Here is a 13,738-nt window from a genome sequence, read left to right as displayed (position 1 = left end):
AAAATGTAGCTGCGGTCCAGATCTCGTGAAAACAGTGGGTGGTCATCCAAATTGAATCTGTGATAAGTAAGATGGAATCGAGATTTATGTCTTTAAATCAACATTTTGAAAATTTTGGTTTCCTCTATGACTTGAACAAGTTAAAAAAAAATTCTAAAAGAGGAAATACTGCAAAACTGTCAGGATTTACACACAGTCCTGCAAGTAGGTGAAAGCAGTGACTTTCAACCTTATGAGGTTTACTTTACCCAAATATTAACATTGTCATTAGAATGTTGTTAACAATACCTGTAAGTTCTGCTTCCACTGAAAGAAGCTTTTGAAAATTAAAAATTATTTAAGAAATACTAAGGGTTAAGAGACTTTCAGTTTTGGAATTTTTATCTATTGAAGCAGATATAGGATCTAAGATAAATTACGAACCAATCATTAACGATTTCAGTAAAATCAAAAGTAGAAAATTTTTTTTCTTTAATTATTTCTATTTTTTTCATTTTTGTTTAATGTTCCAAAGAAGTACAAGTAAAAATTTCTTAATGAATTAAAAACTTTAATTTAAAGTGATTTTATATTCCCTCCTTCTTGCACCATCAGAGGGCCTCGCTAAATGTACCTTGCCCACATTAAGTTTAGTTCTTGCGCGGCCATTGACCGGACTATAATATAGAGGTTTTATTGGATAACCGAAAACGAATTCTCTAATAACAAGACAATGCTGAACCGTATACTGTGAAAGATTTGCGGAATGACATCGAAAAACGTGGTAGTGCCTTATCCAGCATTTAGTCCAGACCTTGCACCGCCAGATTACTATTTATACAGATCCATGGCGAAATTCTTGCGTGAGCCAAAATTTTAATCTAAAGGAGATGTTGTCCTAAGAATTGTTTTACCGATGTCTCAAATAACTTACTAGTTTTGTGTTTGTTTCGTTTGATTATTTAATAAAGTGAATATTGGAAACTGACATTATTTAAGCGACACCTTCTTTAGTTTAATAATTTTTTGTAACTAAGTACACACACAAATATAACACTTATAGTTGGGGTAAATCAATTTCATTATCGCAAAAGTAGTGACCTCATTTAAAGTTGACCTAATTATGAACGTTAGACAATTGGATGAAATATAGGGCGTTTCATTCAATTGCATATTTGACAGATTCAATTACTTTCGGAATATTCTATATGGCTGTAATTAATTTTAGTTCGTAGCCTCAATTGAGGTTCATAATTTTTTGCAAATTATCTTAAACCAGGTGACTTATCCTATAAATATAACAATAATTAAGGATCTGTTTATTTTGGTCTCGCTGGAATTATAAATAACCAGAGTACGGCACAGTACTCGGTGGCACTCGTGCCGTATACGAAATTTGTACTATCGTTTGTGATGCATGCCTGGTGAAAATGGAGAGTTTAAAATATCTTATGGATGACTTCCACCTTGGCTATAAATAATGAGCCGAGTAACGAATTTGGACGCATCCTGTTCAAACAAATTACCAGGGCGAGGCGTAAAATAACTATAATAAATAATTTTTTACATAAAAGTATAGATTAATAATTGGAATGAAAATATATATAAATATATAGTGTGAATTTCAATAGATTATCGCGATAAGTTGTAACAAAAAAATATTTTTAGTTTTTATCTTTTTTTTTTCAGATAAAAATATACGGCATAAAAAAATTACATACGAATTACAAACTAAAATCGCTAAACGAACAGAATAAATTTCAATAGAACTTTGATTGTTTCAGTACCATTCTTATTAGAATCGGAATCGATCAATATAAAAATAAGAGCGAGAAGGCGTACTTCAAGAAGTGCTAAGAATATTTTGGAACCATATGAGTACCTTGTTTATCTGAAAGAGCTTTGTTTAACCTATAATAGAGAGTCATATCTTTGTTTATCTTAGAATGGAAACCTTCCGTATTTTGGTATATCATTGATACGTCTTTCTTCACATTAACTAGACAGTTTTATTTTTTTTTCTATCATAAAAAGTTAAAGTATCTTAAATGTTAGCGATAAAATATAGCAAAATTTCTTATCAGCAAATAACTGGTTTTGTGGCTTGTCGAGCTCAACAGCCTTTTACGAGAAGTCCGAAATGTAAATATCTCTGATAGATCAATAAGACGACACCTTCAGAATGTTGGTCTACACAACAGAAGAGCTCTCCAGGCATCTTTGCTAACCAGGTAGCATCGTGTTGCTAGACTAAGATTTGCAAAGCAACATTTAGATTGGAATTTAGAAAATATTATTTACTGATGAAACAAGAATCAGTCTAAGAGGTCCAGATGGACGTAATCAAATTCGAAGACAGCGAGGAGAAAGATTTGCGCAGACTTGTATCATTCTCAGGGAGCCGTTTTATGGGGAGTCTATCATGTTTTGGGGAGGAATTTGTTTTGATGCCCGCACAGAATTAGTGTCTCTTCCTAGACCCACCCTCAAAGCAGCAAGATACATAACTGACATTCTTGAAAATCACGTCGTTCCGTTTTTGGCCATTTATTGGTGATGATTTTCTTTTAATGCATGATAATGCTACACCACATGTTGCGGCAGATATTCTGAATTACCTAAACGAAGTAGGAATTCATACCCTGGACTGACCACCAAGAAGTCCAGATATGAATCCTATCGAGCATTTCTGGGACATTTAAAACGCCGCATTCGTCGTCGAAATCCATCTTCTCAAAATTTAAATGAGCCTGAGCAAGCGGCATTAGAGAAATGGGAGAACATACCTCAAGAAGTGATACAGCACCTAATTGAAAGCATGCCCAAGAGAATGTAAACGACAATTACATCAAGAGGCGAAAATATACATCAGAAACGAGACCAAAAACATCGAAAACGATGCTAACTCTTGGAAACCACATTTTCAAGCGGATCATGAGAAAAACACTATTAGACCGAAAAAGAAGCGAAAGCATCAGGCGATTATGTGACAGAATGAGAGACGTAGACTGGTAAAAATAGCGAAGGATGAATCTCCAATTGGAACACCGAGTAGAGGTCGACCACGAAAGAGGTGGATTGACAATCTAGAGCCAGGATGAGGAAAAATATCAGAGAAAGAACAGGCGTTAGACCTATTATTGAAGAAAGGAGACGAATAAATATAATATCAAAGGTGTGTTAAAAATTCGTACCATCCGTTTATCTAGGGTTTATCGTTATGGAAATTGCCTGTTGCATTATGAAAATAGTAGATTTTGGTTACTAACATTACGGAAATCATGGTATTATGAATGAAATAATAAAATAGATGTTTATTAACTAAAATTGTATAATCGTTTTGAACATTTAGTCATTTGTCTCAGCTTTCTAAATGTATCCTATTTAATTTCGTGACAACTTGGTGTCCAGTTTATCCATTTGTGACACTGTTTCGTCTAAGACACAATATTTATTGATGTTTGTATATTTCATGTCATTACTAATACAAAAGCAACGTTGTTTATCATTTTTCCATTAGTCACAATTAATCATTGAGGTATAATTGAAGCACGACCCAATTGAGAGACAATTTAAACTTTTATTTCTTCTTTTTCTCTTCTATCTATCCTTAGTGCGAAAAATAATTGTTTCTCATTACTAGTACTACATTTCTGTATTCTTATACGTTATTCCCGTGCGGGCATTAAAGCGCAAAAATCAGTATCATATTAACATATTCTTTATTAACAGAATAACAAATTACGTTAATATATTATCAAAATTATAATGGTTTTGACAGAAATAGGTACTTTGTTTCCATCGACTCAAATCGGGTTCCTTTCAAAGCAGATTTTATCTCTGGAAACACAAAAAAAGAGACACGGTGCCAAATCTGGTGAGTACGGCGGGTGTGCGCTTACTGACCAAATACTGCTTCACAGATAGGCTGACCCTCTGGAACCCATTCAGTCATCACGATACCGTTAATGTGGAAAAAAACGATCAACATTGCCTTGAATTTTGATTTGCTCTCTCGGCCTTCACTAAAACGCTTACAGCACTCCAAAGCACGCGCACGTGATAGAGAATTATCCCCATATGCATCTTGCAACAATTTATAACACTCAGTCGGAGTTTTTTTCAATTTAACGAGAAATTTGAGATTGATACGTCAGGGATGTTGCAAAATGTATTCCACTGTTTTGAAAATCGCATGGCTTGTTATTTCGAAGTAAGTGGACAACATTTTGAGCATTGGTTGACATCGCCTTTACTGTATGTTTTCTAAAATTCGTAATTTTTCTACTTCAAAAATGTGGATCTACTTCTAACAAGACACAAACATTTGTCTTCAGTTGTAGGTTTTCTGCGCCATGATTTGGATAAATATTTTACTGCACCAGTTTCGTTAAACTTTTTACTAACTTACTGACATTAGACCTTGTTACAAGATTTGTATTAGCACATAAATTATTGAAGAATATTCCAATTAAACGAGTTTAGCCATCTAAATGTACAATAATGAACTTTGGTGGAGATACCGTAAATGCAGCTAAAACTCCGAAATTATACATCTTAGTGGGAACAAGAATTTATATTGATGTAAAAATCCATATATAATTGAATACCTATTTTCATTGCCAAGTGAACGTTATCATCAGCTCAGCAATAAAACGATTAATGTCATCAGATTCCAAAACTTTGACTTTTTAGGTTCTAACCTTGCAAAAAAGTTCTCAGGTAAACGTGAAGTCTTGAGTATTTCGAAATATCTACATTTTTATCTACACGCAAGCAGGCCTTCAACTCCAAATATGTGGACGACAAGGTGGATAATTTTTTATCTTTACTCAGAATTTCAAAATTAGCGTCGCACCATAATCGAAACTTCTGATAAGTCTTTTTTTGTAAACGGTGTGCGACTTTTTGGAAGTAAATTATTTATGGCCTCTTCTGCCATTTTACGTAATTCTGGAGGTATGCAATTAAATTCTTCAAATAATTCTTCATCCATTTTTTTTGTATTTTTGAAGAAAACTTTCAATTCTTTTATATTTGACGTGTCAAAAATAGAAAATTTAAAACTTCTTCATCTAGTAATCCTAGTATAATGTTCAAACATTTCAATTTAAAATAGAAAATAGTTAGCTACTGATATAAAAAAATCTTCATATAAATTTATTTGATTTTCTCCATTGTGATTAAAATATTCAACAATATTTGCATCATTAAGACAGACCAGTGAGTTACGTTACAAGAATGCCAACAAAATTTGTTCCTGGTATTGGAGAAAACTCGAAGTACGTGTGTGGGTGCTCGGAATATGATTAATCATCATGGTATAAGATGAGAGATGGTTGCGATGGGTATGTTTGTTTTTCGACTGTATAGGGTGCAGGTGTGAAAAGTTATAATACGAAGCTTTTTTTTTGTAACGTAATTAAGATAAATTTTTTATGAAAGCCTGGGAAGAAATACTAGTCAGTTGAAGTGTTTTTAGAGTGCATATATGAATTTTTATTTAATTACAGGACTACTCATAAAGTAGTTAATCATCGTCTTGTTCGTTGTTAAAATCACTATAACAAACAAAATTTGCATTATTGAAGTGTCTGTTATGAGTTATTGTTGCGAGTGTCTGGCAGCATTCTCAATTATTTTATTTTTACAACTACTCATTTAGAGACTCAGATATTTTCTTCACTTTTACAGTGGCGTTTGCACGGTCAGTTTAGTTAGCCCTCCTCGTTAGCTATTTTCAATAAAAGCATATTTATGTTTGTATATATTTCATGCGTCCTTGGTAGCTTCTGTGACTCAGCAATGTGTCACTTCTTGGTTAAAATTACAAACTTTTTTTTAATTAAGCCCTATATAACTATTGTAATATCTCTAAATTTTTTTTATGTCTATTACTTGGAAAGAAGAAAGAAAATAGAACGTTGAGCGCCAATCGTGACGAATTATCGTACACCATACAAAGTAAAATCTATTACTTAAATTTTTGTGTTTTTCTGTATTCCAAATATTTACTTACTACTTATTAAGTAGAGATACTTGAAGGGTTTCATAAGGGCACTCTTCGTCTCCGAGTGTCTTTATGTATAATGATATAAACTTTATAATAAAATTTTGATTAATGATCCTAAATATTTAAGCTAATTCGAAAAAAATGTGTGTGTCAGCTCCGACACACGACTGGAGATTACTCCTTAAGTTCGATAGTCTAACCAGACGCAAAAAGAGTTTATTTAACTTAAAAAAGATTGATACTGTGTAAAAGGGTAAATTTGTTAATTAATGAAAATAATATACATATATAAATATATATTTATTCAATTTATTCATTTCATATACATTTATTATAACTAATCGACGAAATATTTTACATTAAACTTTTTACAATAGTCAATAATCTCGATAATTCATTGGGTTGATTATCTAATTTTATGTGTTGTTTTCAAATATATATTTATATGAACTACATCGATAATTATTAAAATATTTAATAAATACAAATTGCACATGCTCATACATGAATTATAACGTACCTTGGAACCACGTGTTTGTTAGATGTTCCGGCAATATCATCTACACCTCTTTCTGCCATAGTTATTTGAAAATACTTTCAGTTCACTTTAGCGGAACACAATGATAAAAATTAAAACTTCACAATAACAATATTAATTATTGATATTTATAATAAAAACAGCAATATAAGTATGTTGAGACTGACAAATTAGAAAGTTGCCTATCTTAGGGAGCGCACCAAAAACGTAACGAGATCATTCATCGATAGATTTTACTCCGCACATTTTTCTCACCCCTTACATATGCAAGTCGATTCTTAAGGAGTAAACTCCAATAATGATCTACTTGAAATATTAGAAAATTGTTGCAAATTGTCGTAATTCGTGACCTGTCATTGATGACAGATATTGGATAAGAGCATTAAAATTTGACATGTGTGAATATTAGTTAATCGATTATAGAAATTGTTTACTATAGATAACGACAATTTGTAAATTTAAATTAAAAAAGTTACATCCTATCTACATCTAATAACTATGATGACAATATAAATGACAAAGGTTCGTGTTAACGTTGATAGTTCGGCCCAATATGTCTATTAGTTCATTTAGCTGGCTCCTAACTTCGAGTCCCTGCGTACTAGAATTTCTTTACTTTTTCTTATATATTAAAAAAATTGATGATTTCCTTTCCGAGTCCGTTCAGGCGTTCTACCCAACCGATTTGCTTAATTTTTTTTTTCAGTGAAAGATATTGATGCACAGATCAGCCATCAACCATCGAATTTCATCTAATTTTCACCATTCTCAAGTTATACTCAAATGCGATTTCCCCCTGTACATTACTTATGGGAGTTTTTCACATACACACGCTCTATCCTCAATATCTCAGGTTCTATTCAAGATAGAGACTTCGTTTTGGTTTAAGAACACTCGCTGAAACACCTTCTTTCTTTTGTGTTTATCGGACTTAAATCGGTTGAGTTGGAGAGGAGCTAGGCGCGGACATTCGATGTGGAGATTAGTAGGTTTTTGGCAATTTTCTACATTCAAAGATCTATATCTCAGGTTCTAATATAGCTACAGAGTTGTATGTAGCCCTATCACGTGGGAAATCGTTCAAAAATGTCAAGGTAGAGATTAAACCAAAGGGTCGACGCGCAGCCAATGTTGTTTAGAAGGAAGTAATGTGAAATTACATAGTCTATTGTATTATGAACAATGTAGAAATGATGGCTGATTTTTTGACCGTGTCCCGATACTTTTTGTATACCTTTGACAACTTAAGTATTGATTGATTTTATGACGAAGCTATAATTATCCACATAGTCACTACTGCGGAGCAGCACGGGTCCGGACTAGTTTCTTTTATTTTAATTTTATTTATTTCTATTTTCGTCACTCTCTGCTTGGTTTCCGGTTTAATACTTCCGAACTTTTTTTTATTTATAGTTTTATAGTTTTTCTAACGATTGTCACTATGTTCATAGAGACAGAATTGTTGTAAGGCAGCAGCCTGAGCTATTTCAAATAATTTAAATCACACACCATTGATAAAATTCGAAGTTTCCAGACCCCCAGTCGACGTCAATTTGGTTAGAACAAATAACATCGTCGTGATACATCTAAATATAGGTGTCTTGGATTAACTAACTATAGATACATAAATCTAAGTGATAATTGAATACAAATATAAAATCTCATAGTTGTAGAATGTTATCAAGTTAAATAAATTTTTGATTCTCGTTAGTTTCAACTATGTTATTCTTAGAAATAAATAACAAACATACGTCTACAAATTACAAGTAGTCATATGATATAGAAACACACTTCTAAGAACAGAGCATGACTAATTACAATACCACTCTCATCGTTTGGAGTTGTTCGAAAAATATGTAAGAGTCATCTATATGTAGAGGTCTTCTTCTCTCATTCAAACACGAGAATGGAGGTAAATAAAGAAATTGTTTGTCGTTGCTTTAACAACCAATTTTAACAATTAATTTACTGCTTTCTGCTTTGTTTATACAGTTGCCTTGACAAACCGACAGGTAGGGAAACGACGTGGTGTCGGATTATTAAACATGGCTAATCAGTAATCAGTTTAGATTAACGCAAACGGGAACCCACTGATTGGATTCGATACTCTATCACACACTAGGTGATTGTACCTAAAAGGATTTTTGGCGTCTCCCAAGGAAAGGGAGTATTTTCAGCTACTGATATTTTGTGTCTCTATTTAGATTTTTTATGATACAAAATACTCCGCAAATCTCTTCATCCAGCATGGTCATATTCCTTCTATGCTTTTTACAATATCTTTCTTTGAGTAATCGTGAGACTACTTTGGAGCAGAGTTTGACACTGTTTCGTGACATTCGACGAAATATATATCCACTGGTACACACCGAAGACTAACGAACAGTCGAAACTTCACTTGGAGATCAAAGAAGGCGAAGGCTGTCCTATTTTTTCGGACTTATACGAAGAAGATCAAAATGGCCGCAGTTTTGTAATGTGAAGAATATAGAGCCAATCCACTTCTAATTAGACCAAAAACAGCCTCATTCGGCGAAGAAAACGTAATTTTCCACCAAAACAACTTTGCAAAAGTCACTCGATAAAGGAGATCATCTCCTACACGGAGGCCTACTTAGCAGATCTCAAGAAAATGTATTTGTTAACAGGTTAACAAATTTGGAGAATCTCTAGGTGTATTGTTTTTCTTATGTAACTATTATCGGACCAAACTGGTACTTTGGATATATGTTTATTAGGCATTAATAAACAAGAAATTTGAATTTAAAAAAAATGATTTAGACATCGTTTGGTAAAAGAACGAAAGGAATCTGTGCTCATTGAAAAACATGTAATTTGTTGGAGGATGCAATATGTAAGGAAAAGAAGAAAAAACATGGATAAATTTGTAAAAAAAAGTTTGGATAACAAGAACTGGATATAAATGGTTGACAGACATTTATAGCAGGTTTGTCTATTGAAGGACACAAAGGATTTTTTGATGTTTAAATATGATAAAATTCTACGAAAGACTACCATAAAAAAATTACTGCTGATATTTTTGAAGAATAATTGAGTCAAGTGATAGATTTATCACGGCCAATTCTTTAATAGTTATCGCCTACAATTTAAGATTGAAAAAAACGATACATGACACTAAACGGAAAAAGCAAAACTCACCGATTAGATAAAATAACAAAAGATTGAAGAGTGGAAGTGTTGCTTGGTGTAAACTTAACCCCACTGATTTAGTTTCGGTTCAAATGGAGAGATATGTAGAGAGAAACATTTAAACTCAGATGTCAGTCAATTTTTATGTGTCTACCGTATCAAGAATTCCAGCATACATTTGGCAAAAAGCTATAAGACATGACGTAGTAAAGGAAAACAAATTCTATTACCATGATGTATTAATAGAGGAAACAATAGAATCAATTATTACTTGTGGGACATGAGGAAATTGATGATGGTGACTGTTTATCTGAAGAAAACGATTTATTGATTTTGATACATAATTCTATGTTTATGTTTCTAAATCGTCTTGATTTTAGGTCTCTTCTGTTATAAAATTAGTTTTTTGTTTATAATTTTTGAAAGGAAAAAAAAATTATAAAAAAAAACAATTTTACAACAAGAGAGACTTAAAATAAAGACGATTAAGAAACATAAACGGTCTAAGAAATAAGATATTAAAGAAATTTATTTATTTTTTCCTTAACTAAATTATAATAAATTAATATGATGCTAATACACAGATAAAATTGGTTAAAGAAACTCCATTTTAAATATAATGATTGTATGAAAATATGATGAATTTCAAAATTTCAAAAGTTACATTTATTTGCCAAATATTTAAACAATCAGTGAAAAACATTCATCGGATCATACACTTACCCAAAACAATTTTTGGTTACTACGACCGGAACCACTATGTACACTAAGGAACATTAAATTAACACGGTCGAACACCTTTTTCGAAAAAGGACACTAGTAATATAAAAGTGAGAATTCCTTTATATCGGCGCCATCCGATAAAGATAGCGGTCGCGGTATTACAGTTTATGGTACTACGGTTTATGGTACCCAGTGTCAGGGTACCGGCTTCTCGACGCTCGCTCTCGCAAGAATGTTGAATACAGTCTCGGAGAAGTATCACTGATCGAACTTGGGAGTACCATCGAAGGAGTGACTAATGAGCCCATACCGTCCATAATAATAACTTAAAACCAATATTGATTGGTCATAATATGCATAAAAAGTTGTTAAAAAAGTTGAAAACGCCTTGTGCAAATTCAAATACACAAAATAACAGTTTTAAGAATAGATATAAACGAGAATTCATTTGACTCAAACCGACATTTAGCGGTTATTATGTTGTTACTTTCCGCTATGTTTTTGACATCATCTATTAAAATTTTATAAAAATTTGACAGATTGACTGTTTTCGTTGATAGGCGAATATGAAGAAAAAAATCTTTCGAAAGGTACTTCCTAGAGGTAATTAATCCAAGAAACCGAGGAAAACTTACGTGAATATTTTCCTGTAAGTGTTCCGACCCTTAATATGACTTAATGATTTTCAAATTAGTCTTATGAATGCCAGACTCCCGAAACCAATATCTGAATCAACTATTCAAGAAACGTTTCGTACGTTCGTTCGATTTCAACCAAAAGGGTATTCTAATTTTTGCATAAATAAGTTATCTGTAAGGTGGGGGTCCCGATCGCTTAGTACTGATTAAAAGCAGGCAAGTTAGGTCACATCTTAAAATGGGTGACTCAGGTGTGTAGATTCATCGTCTAATTGATGTTACAAATACAAATATAAATTATTAAAACACAAAACCTCAAGTAAACGTTTACTCGATGCAAATTCAAAAATGTTTTGGAATTGCTAGTTTTAGTTCATTGTTTTTAGATGTAAAATTCTAAAATGTGTTCCGTACCGATTTGGAGGAACGCGACTTGATACAAAGCCCTTATTAGATCATTGATCAACGTAATTAATAATCTACAAATATGAGAAAAAGAAAAAATTGGAAATAATATTTTGATATAAACTGTTGTTTAGAAAAGTGTGGTTTTCGCTGAATAAATGCGATCTTACACATGTGACGGAGAATTAAGAAGAAGTAGTCACAAAATCATTAAATTTGTATGGATAGATGGTCGCTTATGCTTGAGTTAAGAATTGGAATGGAATCATCCACAAAATTAAATGTTAATCTCACATAACATCTACTTTTGGTACAACTTAACTTCACAGATATATCGAATAACAACATTTTTCAATTAGAAAATTTTATTTTTCTGTTTTTCATTTACAATAGTCTCAAAAGGTTGAAGTTTGGGCAGGTATTGTTGAAAACCATTTAGAAATTTGCAAGGTGCGATTTCTACGGCAAAAATTATTAACGTTGAATCTATTTCAAGTATATTGAGAGAAGCAGTGACAAGTTTGAACCAAAGAATCATGTAAAGATTGCTAGCGATAGTACAAAGATGGTTTGATGCGTTGGCCGATTAGACACTTCCAGGTATGAACCTGTTGCAAGGAAGGAGAACGGAGTGTACTACGGGATAGTGCTCTATAGACGTGAATTTTATAGTGCCAGACCAGAAAGGCTTGATTCATCTTCAATTAAATAAAAAGAATAAAGATGAGAGATGATTTGAACAGATATTGCCTGTATCTGTAATAAGCAATTATTATTTATGAGGGTTGTTCGGAAAGTTTTTGATTTAAAACAGAAAAGACACAATCTTTACCATAATATTATCTATTTTTCAACACAGTCTCCTTTTAAGACTTTTTCTAACGATGCTTAACCTTTTTCGAAATAATAGTTGCCGTTATTATCCTTAGAATGGAAGTTTACGTATGCGATAACATACACCTCTGATGAAAATATTTAGGAAGGTTAGGAATAAGAAAAAAGTTACTGGGAGTGAGATCTGGTAAGCACGTTGGGTGGTCAACAAATTCGAAGTGCAATTCGTAATTTTTAGTAGTGGCGATCACCAAAAACCACTTTCTTTGTCCACAAATGTGCTTCCCTTGTCTACTTGTGGATATTTTTGTGCTGGAAACAAATGTTTTTTGTTATGTAAGAGGCAAAAGGCAAGCACCCGTTTCACATTATTGTTTCTCCATATTTACCGATTATTCCCTTATATATCCTCCCTTCCTACACTTCCGTTAAAATCTCCTATTAGATGTATTTTCCCTTTGGCATTTTTTACTACGTCTGTTAGGTCATGCAAAAATTTATCTTTGTTATTTTTACTATCATCTTCATTTGACACATATGCCACTAAAATTGATTGTTGTATAATTGTTCCTTATCCAATTGTATTATCATTATCCTTTCTGATTGAGATAACCTACGCCTGTAGTTGCCCTTTTGGTTAGATGTACACCACTGTGAAGTAATGTCTGTTGTTTAGTTTGATTTTTCTTTACCTTTACCTTTTGTCGTTTTCCTATCTTCGTCTTCATCGTCTGTTACCATATTCAAGCATTCGCTTTCTTTTGATAACCTTTATAGTATATTATCAGTTTGTTATATTAAATAACCGCCTGTTTTCTTTCTTCCAAGACTACCTTATATCCTCCTCAACTCAAATATCAGTCCCCTTCACAATTTTTTTATTTCGCAGAATTTTTTATTGTTTAATTCAATTAATTTCAACAAAATATGTCTGACTTTATATTTTCCAATTCTCCTAACGTCTCCTAATTCCATTTTATTCAAGTTCACCCTTCTCTGTCCTTATATTTTTTATCAGTGTGTCTGAGGTGATATTGGTGTTTTCAATTTTTGTATCTCATATGCCTTCAAGGATGAAATGCTTCTTTGTTACTCCTCTCTCTAGCTTTTTATTTCTTTTCTCTTGTTTCCTGTAAAATCCTGATTTTTCTTCCTTTCACCTCTACTTTTTATACTAGGTTTTCTAATTTTTTATCCATTTCAATTTGATTTAAATAGTTCCTTTATTTTCTCCATTTTAGTTATTCACAACGATAAAGGTGTTACCCAGTTCAACAATTTGGAGATTACTCCTTTCTATGTGTAAACTTATGGTTTTCACTTTGGGTTTCTAGAATTTAAGCACAAGCGGGAAACGCACTAATTTATTTTGTCGTAGTTCCGTTATTAGTTTATTACTTAATTGCCTTTTACTAGGCTAATAGTAGGTAACATCAATAAGAAACCCTTTTCACAACT

The 13,738-nt window shown here is 32.4% G+C and overlaps 1 protein-coding gene across 5 annotated transcripts in view; it reads right to left on the bottom strand.

Moving 5' to 3' along the window:
- Positions 1-13,738, bottom strand: part of LOC130452793 (interference hedgehog-like) — a 114,664-nt gene that overhangs the window by 67,427 nt on the left and 33,499 nt on the right. The window contains exon 1 of one of the 5 annotated variants that reach the window (XM_056792241.1): positions 10,404-10,637. The exons of the other annotated variants lie outside the window; for them this stretch is intronic. The gene's annotated coding sequence lies outside the window, so the exon portion shown is untranslated. Of the gene's footprint in view, positions 1-10,403; positions 10,638-13,738 lie in introns of those variants that run through there. 5 annotated transcript variants of the gene reach the window in all.

This window comes from Diorhabda sublineata, chromosome 2, assembly GCF_026230105.1.
Source record: "Diorhabda sublineata isolate icDioSubl1.1 chromosome 2, icDioSubl1.1, whole genome shotgun sequence".
Lineage (NCBI taxonomy): Eukaryota > Metazoa > Arthropoda > Insecta > Coleoptera > Chrysomelidae > Diorhabda > Diorhabda sublineata.
This window is presented reverse-complemented; position numbering and strand designations above follow the sequence as displayed.